Here is a 10,622-nt window from a genome sequence, read left to right on the forward strand (position 1 = left end):
AAAAAAAAGGAGGAGGTAGCGGCTGGGCGGTGGCTCACACCTGTAACCCCAACATTTTAGGAGGCCGAGGCAGGCGGATCCCTTGAAGTCTGGAGTTCGAGACCAGCCTGGCCAACATGGTGAAACTCCATCTCTACTGAAAATACAAAAATTAGCCAGGCTTGGTAGTGCATGCCTGTAGTCTCAGCTACTGGGGAGGCTAAGGCAGCATAATTGGTTGAATCCAGGAGGTGGAGGTTGCAGTGAGCTGAGATGATGTCACTGCACTCCATGCACTCCAGCCTGGGTGACACAGCAAGACTGTATCTCAAAACAAAAACAAAAACAAAAAACAAAGAGGAAGTAGCAAGATGCATGATGAAAACAATCCCATTTCTTTTCAGAAGTCTCCTCATAAAACCTGACTTTTAAAAAATTTTCAATTAAAATAAATTTTGCATTATTTGATTAATGAGACTTTTTAGCACATCTTTAAATTTTGTCCCCAGTAGAGTGCCTTAAGTATATGGTCCTGGTAGGTAAGGAGTGAGATGGGGAAAGGATCGATAATAGAAAGTGTGGGGTTAATCGGGCCTTAAGTGGGCCTGTGAAGTGAGCAGGAAGCATGTAATCGTCTAAAATCCAACCTCTTAAACCCAGGGGACATGGAGTCTTGCCTCCCTCCCCCGCACCCCCCTCTACTTTCCTGCCCCCAAGGTGACTACAATTCAAGCTAGTCTCATCAGTGCAGAAGTTCTAGAATTGCAGGTGTAGTGTGAAATCTGCTCCACTGATATTTATGAGTAAGCATGTTCCTTTTAGGAAATACGTTATGCAGTGACTTCTGAAAAGAAGTGGGATCATTCCTCATCATGCATCCTGATACCTCTTCTTTGAGCCCAGCTGAAGAAACATCAATGAACAACACTCTCCCAGTTGGAGAGAAAGTGACAATTTTAACCCAGAACTAAGCTTCATCTTTCTCTTACCCACTTTCCAGAAAACTCCTGCTGCTGCAAGGGCCGGGAAATGTCAGACTGGCCTTCCCTTCCTGCCTTCTCCGGCGTGGCATCCCACTGTCTTTTTTTGCCATTGCTCTCTAGGGCCTCCAGGCAATAGAAAAATAACTCATGTGTAGCTGATTAAAAGACAAAAATTGGCCAGGTGTGGTGGCTCACCCCTGTAATCCCAACACTTTGGGAAGCCAAGGTGGGAAGATCATTTGAGGCCAGGAGTTTGAGACCAGCCTGTGCAACACTGGGAGACCCCCCCCCCCAATTCTGTACAAAAACTAAAAACATAAAAATTAGCTGGATGTGGTCATGTGTGCCTGTAGTCCCAGATACTTGGGAGGCTAAAGTGGAAGGATTCCCTGAGCCCGGGAGGTCAAAGCTTCAGTGAGCTGTGATCGGGCCACTGCACTAAAGTCCGGGCAACAGAGTGAGACCCTGTCTCAAGAGAAAAAAAAAAAAAAAAGCCTGTAATCCCAGCACTTTGGGAGGCCGAAGCAGGTAGATCACCTGAGGTCAGGAGTTTGAGACCCGCCTGGCCAACATGGTGAAACCCCATCTCTACTAAAAACACAAAAATTAGCTGGGTGTGGTGGCAGGTGCCTGGAATCCTAGCTACGGGGGAGGCTGAGGCAGGAGAATGGCTTAAACCCAGGAGGTGGAGGTTGCAGTGAGCGGAGATCACACCACTGCACTCCAGCCTGGGTGACAGGGCAAGACTCCGTCTCAAAAAAGGGGAAAAAAAAAAGTCAATGGCTGTTTTTTACAATGGGGGATGAATATTAGCAAAAGGATCACCTGGACCTATATAGCCATCATACCAAAAAAAAAAAAAAAGAAAGAAAAGAAAGGTGACCTACTCTAAAATATATATATATGTTTATATAACATACATAATTCATATATATGAATTATTGCTTTGTATTTCTATGACCTTCTCACTTGAAAATAAGAATACCTTCACTGCCTCTTTTTTTTTTTTTTTTTTTGAGACGAAGTCTCACTCTGTCGGCCAGACTGGAGTGGAGTGGCACAATCTCGGCTCACTGCAACCTCCACCTCCCATGTTCAAGCAATTCTCCTGCCTCAGCCCCCTGAGTAGTTGAGATTATAGGTGCACACCACCACGCCTGGCTAATTTTGTATTTTTAGTAGAAAAGAGGTTTCACCACGTTGGCGAGGCTGGTCTGAAATTCCTGACGTCGGGTAATCCGCCTGCCTCGGCCTCCTAAAGTGCTGGGATTACAGGCATGAGCCACCACGTCCGACCCTTCACTGCCTCTTTAGAAATTAGGATAAAGTTCCTAGGCCTCTGAAAAAAAAGAAAAAAAAATGCTCTAAGGGGTGTTTGGAAAAGAATAAAACAAGCCAGTTAGATGTGATTGGATTAATAAAATACCAGAGCAAAATAAGAAAGGGCTGTGTATTAATGCCAAGAGAATAACAAACAAAAGTTTAAGTCCTGCCCACAAGAAAGACACAGAAGGCTCTTGGTGGAGGTGTGACTGAACCAAGAGGGAAAATCTGGCCCTCTGAATAGACTCTTAATAGGTTTAGTGGCTAATAGGTATTGAATTCTAAAGGGACTTCTTTTGATGTAACTTGAGAGCTGTTGGGATTATTTCAAGAGCAATTCCACCTGTGGGTGCTTGTCCCTCTCTAAGAGTGGCAAAGGAGGGAGCCCATGTGGACAGCAGGAACGGTACACGATAGCACAAGAAGCAAAACAAAGGCTCTCTGGTCGGAGTTTGCAAGCTGATTGGGGGTGTCATTTGACCCTTATTGGTACATTCTTTTTCTTTCAACTCAAGCCTGCAGCTCATCATGTCAAAGGTAGGGTGTCAGGACTGTGGCGGAAGATGAAGCAAACAGCTCAGTAAAGCGTGCACAGCAAAGGCGTGGAATCCACTTGGGGCAGGAGTGCTTTGTAAATTCCTCTGAAGAGGTTAGGATCGAAGCTTTTGGTAACTCACCTGTACTGTGTGATTACAGTGAATGCTGAGGCTGTAACCTTAACCTCTTAGCTCTATGACTTAGGCAGGTGAGTGCACTGTAGAGAGAAGGCTTCAGCATCTTTAGCTTTTACATTTCTTTCTCTCACCTTTTCCCAAAAGAGCCCAAAGAAAGGTTGATGTGGTTTGAATTGTGTCCCCCCAAGTAAGATATGTTGAAGTTCCTAACTCCCCAGGACCTCAGAATGTGACCTTATTTGGAAATCAGGTCATTGCAGATATAATTAGTTCACATAAGGTGAGGTCATATTGGAGCAGAGTGCCCTTATAAGACAGCTATGCAAAGACAGACGCACACAGGGAAAATGCCATGTGATGAGGAAGGCAGAGGTGGTGGGAGTTATGCAGCTGCAAGCCAGGGGGAATGCCAGGGATTGCCAGCAAATCCCCAGAGGCTACGAAGAGACACAGAAGGACTCCCCTGCAGCCCTGCTGCTAATACCTTACTCTTTTTTTTTTTTTTTTTTTTTTTTTTTTGAGACTGAGTCTGGCTCTGTTGCCCAGGCTGGAGTGCAGTAGCTCACTGCAAAGTTCTGCCTTCCGGGTTCACGCCATTCTCCTGCCTTAGCCTCCTGGGTAGCGGGACTACAGGTGCCTGGCACCACGCCCAGCTAATTTTTTGTATTTTTAGTAGAGACGGGGTTTCACCGTGTTAGCCAGGATGGTCTCGATCTCCTGACCTCATGATCCACCCGCCTCAGCTTCCCAAAGTGCTGGGATTATAGGCGTGAGCCACTGTGCCTGGCTGCTAATACCTTAATCTCGAACTTCTAGCCTCCAGAACTGTGAGACTCTTTTTTTTTTTTTGAGACGGAGTCTCACTTTGTTGCCCAGGCTGGAGTGCACTGGTGCCTCTTGGCTCACTGCAACCTCCGCCTCCTGGGTTCAAGCGATTCTCCTGCCTCAGCCTCCTGAGTAGCCGTGATTACAGGCCTGTACCACCACGGCCTGGCTAATTTTTGTATTTTTAGTATTTTGTAATTTTGTATTTTTAGTAGAGACCGAGTTTCACCATGTTGGCCAGGCTGGTCTCGAACTCCTGACCTCAGAGGATCCACGTCAGCTTCTCAAAGTGCTGGGATTACAGGCTGAGCTACCCGCTTGTTTTTTTAAGCTATCCAGTTCCTGGTACTTTGTTATGGCTTATGGCAACCCTAGCAAACGGATACAAAGTCCTGACATCAGTATCTTGAATAATACTGCAGTAGATGTTCAGTATTTGTCTATTTACTCACCTTTGGCCAAAAAAGCAACTGAGTTACTGAGGGTGCTTTGGATAGTCAGTTTGCTGATCATATCTGTTACAATACTTACCTTCATTTTACCACAAGTATGTTCAACAGCCATCCAGATTTCAGACTACACAAAGAACCTTGCAGGATGTAATGAAATGTAGCTCAGGACTCTTCTACTACAGACAAGACAGTGAGCCTGCTTCTATAGGTTTTACAATATTTAGATACATAGCGGGGTGGGCGAAAAAAATTAGATACAGTATTCTTTCATATGTTAAGAGTCTGAGGTTGGACTCAGACAAATAGAAAAAGCGTCCATACCCTATCACTTGTTTGTTTTTTTAATTAATGTTATTTTTAATTGACAAGTCATAATTGTATATATTTATGGGGTACAATGTGATGTTTTGATAAATGTATACAATGTGAAATGATTAAAAGCAAGCTAATTAACATTTCCATCACCCCACTTATTTTTGTAGTGAGAAATTTGAAACTTACTCTTAGCTATTTGAAATATACAATACATTATTATTAACTGTAGTCATCCTGCTGTGCAATAGAGCTCAAAAATTTATTCATTTCTAAGGGAAACAAATGTGTTCACCTTGAGAGTGTCATACAGAGCAGTTGCACTGCCCTAAACATTCTCCCTGCTCTGCCTATTCACCCTTCCCTTCTTTTTTTTTTGTGTGTGTATGTGTGTGTGTGTGTGTGGATGTATGTATACATCTCGTATATATATATGAGATGGGGTCTTATATGTAAATCCCCATCTATGTTGCCCAAGCCAGTCTTGAAATACTGGGCTCAAGCGATTCTCTCACCTCGGCTTTCCAAAGTGTTGGGATTACAGGCACGAGGCACCACGCCCAGCCCTTCCCTTCTTCTTAACTTCTGGCAACCTTTATTCTTTCTACTGTCACTATGGTTTTTTCTTTTCTAGAATGTCATACAACCGAAGTCATATAGCCTTATGAGAGTTGCTTCTTTTACTTAGTAATATGCACTTAAGTTACTGCCATGTCTTTATGTGGCTTGATAACTAATTTTCTTTTTAGCACTGAATTATATTTCATTGTCTGTATGTACCAGTTTGTTTATCTATTCACCGACTGAAGGACATCTTGGTGAATTTCAAGTTCTGGCAATTATGAATGAAGCTGCTATAAACATCTTTGTGCAGGTTTTTGTGCAGGCATAAATTTTCAGCTCATTTGGGTAGACTACATGGAGTGTAGTTACTGGATTGGATGGTTAGTGTGTATTTAATTTTATAAGAAACTACCAAACTGTCTTCCAAAGTGTCTGTACCATTTTGGGTTTCCACCAGTAATGAATGAGAGTTCCTGTTGCTCCATATACTCACCGGCATTTGGTGTTGTCAGAGTTTTGGATATGAGTCATTCTAAAAGGTGTACCGGCTGGGTGTGGCGGCTCATGCACCCTCCCAAAGTGCTGGGAGGCTGAGGCAGGTGGATCATCTGATGTCAGGGGTTCGAGACCAGCTTGGCCAACATGGTGAAATCCTGTCTCTACTAAAAATACAAAAAATTAGCTGGGCGTTGTGTCAGGCACCTGTAATCCCAGCTACATGGAAGGCTGAGGCAGGAGAATTGCTTGAACCCAGTAGGCAGAGGTTGCAGTGAGCTGAGATAGTGCCATTGCACTCCAGCCTGGGCAACAAGAGTGAAACTCCATCTCAAAATTAAAAAAAAAAAAACAAAAAAGTGTGCCACTTCTAGGAATTTAAGGTACATTTAAACTCCCACATGTGTAGAATGATAAATATATACAAAGAAACTTTTTGTAATATTGTTGGTAATAGCAAAAGACTGGAAAAAGACTGGAAACTACTTTCCAGCATTAGTGCATTAGTTACGTAACTTGTAGTATACCCAGGCAATGGAAGACTATGCAATCCTCAGAAAGAATGAGGCAGCTATACATGTCCTCACTTGGTACCATACCCTAACATGTACAATGAAAAAGCAAGGTGCAGGATTGTGTGTACAGCATGCTGTATTGTACACACAGGATGAATAGGCAAAGCACATATTACACAAATATAGCTATATTTGTGTAAAGAATTAAAAATGTATCAATGTACACATACTTGCACTTACATTCATGTGTTCATTAAATATCTTTGGGAGGATACACCAAGACCTCTGGGGGGAAGTAAATATCTGAAGTATAAGGGTACGTGTTCCTTTGTAGCTTTCAAATTGTATACCATTTATTCAAAAATAAATAAATTTATTGATTAACAAATAAAAACTAATAAAGGATAATCTCCTATATATTATAGTAAAAAGGGAAGAAAAGTGTAAAGATACCAAAGAATTGCTTGAAAAATACAGAGATTCCTAAATGCCAAGAGAAAATTTTAAAATAGAGCAAAGAAAACACATCACATGGGCGAAAACAAAGCAATCATGTACACAGTAAAATTTTAACAAAAAATAAATAAATGGGAATGGATTTAATCTATGAAATGAAAATATTTCCAATTTGGGTACAAAACAAGACCAATTATATTCTGCATGTAAGAAAAAGGCTAAAAATAAAGGAATGGGGAAATGAAAACAAACGCTGTGGTCTTTTCTGGCGGGGAGATGTGGGGAACAGGGTCTCGCTTTGTCACCCAGGCTGGAGTGCAATGGTGCGATGACGGCTCAGTGCAGCCTTAACCTCCTAGGCTTACGTGATCCTCCTGCCTCAGCCTCCCAAGTAGCTGGGACTATAGGCACGCACAACTATGCCTGGCTACGGTTAGTTTTTGTATTTATTTTGTAGAGATGGGGTTTCACCATGTTGCCCAGGCTGGTCTCAAACTCCTGGGCTCAAGTGATCCACCTGCCTCGGCCTCTCAAAGTGCTAGGATTACAGGCATGAGCCATTATGCCCGGACTCTGCTGTGGTCTTGATATTAAAGTAGAACTTAAGCCAAAATGCATCAAATATGAAGAAGTACATGTTTTAAAGCTAAAGCCACAATTACCAACAACGAGTACCTTTGGAAGGAAAAAGAACAGGAAATGCAAGGAGAAACAGAAGTATGCCAACAACAGCATGCTTTAACATGTCACTCTTAGAAGACAGACCAAGGTTGACTAAACGTGAATGAGGACATAGAAAATCTAAACAACAAAATCAATAAGGTGGAGTTTATGGATATATATATTTAACTTTATACCCCAATATAATAGAGATTCAAGTGCAAATAGAATGATCACAAAAAATTATCATATGTTATGTCACTAAAAAGCATAAGTTTCATAACAACACACTCTGATTACAATCCAATATAATTCAGAATTAATAACAAATTAGAAAATAAAAGCACACTTAACAGCGAAATTTTTTTTTAAAAAAACACGTTTCTATTAAACAACTCTTGAAAGGGAAATTATGAATAAAAATTACAAAATTTAAATAAATAAATTATAATTTAAATACAAGTTGAGTATCCATAATCCCAAGATTTTAAATTTGGGCTAGGCATGGTGGCTTGTGCCTGTAATCCTAGCACCTTGGGAGGCTGAGGTGGGGGATCATCTGAGGTCAGGAGTTCGAGTCCAGCCTGGCTAACATGGTGAAACCTCGTTTCTACTAAAAATACAAAAATTAGCTGGGCATGGTGGCAGATGCCTGTAATCCCAGCTACTTAGGAGTTTGAGGCAGGAGAATCGCTTGAACCCAGGAGACAGTGCACATGAACCCGAGAGGTGGAGGTTGCAGTGAGGGAAGATGAAGGGAGAGGATTGCTTAAGCCCAGAAGGTTGAGGCTGCAGTGAGCCATGACTGTGCCACTGCACTTTAGCCCAGGGAAGAAAGCAAGATCCTATTTTAAAAAAAATTAGTAAACAGACTAACATCTCATTAAGAAAATAATGCATCATATTCAAATACCATTTGATCCTGGAATGCAAGGTTAGTTCACTATTTAGAAATGCATTAATACCATATACTATATTAATAGATTTAAGAAAAAATATGATTACCTCCATAGAATCTGAAAAATAATTAAACACATTTCTGATTTTTGAAAACATTAAGAAAATAAAAATTGATGTATACTTTTTCTTTCTTTCTTTTTGGAGACAGAGTTTCTCTGTGTCACCCAGGCTGGAGTGCAGTGGCATGATCTTGGCTCACTGCAACCTCTGCCTCCTGAGTTTAAGCAATTCTTGTGCCTCAGCCTCCCAAGTAGCTGGGACTACAGGCATGCACCACCATGCCCAGCTAATTTTCTTTTGTATTTTAGTAGAGATGGGGTTTCACCATGTTGCCCAAGGTGGTCTTGAATTCCTGAGCTCAGGCAATCTGCCTGCCTCAGCCTCCTAAAGTGCTAGGATTACAGGCATGAGCCACTGTGCCCAGTCTGATATACCCTTTCTTAATGTGCTAAAATATATATGTCTTAGTTCCTTTTTTTTTTTTTTTTTTTTTTTCAAAACAAGGTCTGGCTCTGTCACCCAGGCTGAAGTGCAAGCGGCACAATCTTGGCTCACTGTAACCTCCTAACCTCCATCTCCTGGGCTCAACCCATCCTTCCACCTCAGCCTCCCGAATAGTTGGGACCACAAGCGCATGCCACCATGCCTGGCTAACTTTTGTATTTTTTTGTAGAGATGGGGTTTCGCCATGTTGCTCAGACTGGTCTTGAACTCCTGAACTCAGGTGATTCACCCACTTTGGTCTCTCTCCCAAAGTGCTGGCATTAAAGGAGTGAGCCACTGCATCCAGCATATATGCCTTAGTTCTAAACCAGCATTTTAGAGAGAAACGCTAGAGGCATGTTTATTAAAATCAGGAACAGGAAAGGGCACTGAGTGTCCATGAAGATGAGCCCATGTGTGGCGTCCATCTCTGGCAATATGGCCACTCCATTTATGTGCCTATGTTTCCACTCGTCGGGTGGCTGATGACAAGGGTTGGCTAATGTCAACAGGGGGAGTCATTTTGTCTGTGCAGTTATCGGTGCGTCTTCAGAGGTGGACGCTTTCCACTGAGCACAGCATGTATTTCAGAGATCATCCCTCTTTTTACCCATTCCCATATGCCCACCCCAAATGCCTTTTCCCCAGACCTCCATGTCCCTGGCCTTCCAGGTCCCTGACACAGGTCATTTGCTGCTTCCCATGAGTCCAGATGTGTTTTTATCTTGGGCTGCTTTTCTTTCTACACAACACACATACCCAGGTGCATGCTCAATGTTTTGCCCATTGGGAAGGGTTCCTCTCTCCACTGTCTTTCAAGGTCACTCCCGAGTGTGGCTACAGTGGTGCTGCCATCCATCTGTGGCTTGAGCCAACCCAAGATAAAGTCAATTTCACGCATTTTCTTCCTGCTTCAAGTGAGGCCCTCCCCTCTTTGCATATATCCATTAGTGCGAGTTGAGGGAGGGGTACTGGTGGGACCATGGTGGATGACCAACGTCTGGCTACCTGCTCATGTGGCTCACCTGTACCCTGTTGTCCTGCTTGAGCTCCGTCCAGATGTATGATTTCCATTTTATGATAGATTGTCTCTGGGCTTCTCTGATCTTATGATTTAATGAGTTTGTCAGAAGCCAGAAGTCATGACTAGCAGTTCTGGATTCACAGGCACTTGCTGTTTCATGGTCAAACATTCAGTCTCTTCCAGGGCCCAGTAACAGACAGGATATCCTTATTCCAGGTCCCCTGAGCCTGCACTGTGACTCTCCCTCTAGAGCTTGGCATCAACTCCTCACTGAATCTCCTCCACTGTTGGTACTTCCAGCGTCTTTAGGCCTGCCGAACCATATGGTCCAAAGCAAGGCTTCTTTGCCGGCAGCCTGGGCCTGCTGCAGAGCTCCTTCCTGTCTAGGCCGCATTCAGAGTGAGGAGTGTTCTGTGTCACTTGGCATGTGGACTGGAAAAGCAGTCCTGAGTGTGGAACTGTTGCCTCCAGGATCCAGTGAGGCTTCATTCCTTGTGGTGAGGGATGCAAGAAGTAGCGATTTGTCTTTTGTTTTGCAGGAGTATCCCGGTATGCCCCGGACCACCATACCCCTAAATACTGTACTGATGAGGCAAGCCCCTCAATCTTTCTATGGTTTATCTCTCACCTTCCAAAGCAGGTCTTACAGAGACCTTACAGCATGCCTCCAGCATGTTTGCCACTTCTTGCTCATCCTGCTGGGAGCAGCATGATGTCATCATTTTAATATACCAATGTTTTGAGGGATGTAAAGAACTCTGCTGCAATCTCTTTTAAGCATAGACACTGTTGTTAGAGAGCACTTTAGTTAGAGGATGAATTATGTCCCCTGCAAAAGTTCATATGTTGAAGTCTTAATTCCCAGTACTTCAGAATGTGACTGTATTTGTAAAGGGCCTTTAATGAGGTAATTAATG

The sequence above is a fragment of the Papio anubis genome, chromosome 1 (assembly GCF_008728515.1).
Source record: "Papio anubis isolate 15944 chromosome 1, Panubis1.0, whole genome shotgun sequence".
Classification (NCBI taxonomy): domain Eukaryota; kingdom Metazoa; phylum Chordata; class Mammalia; order Primates; family Cercopithecidae; genus Papio; species Papio anubis.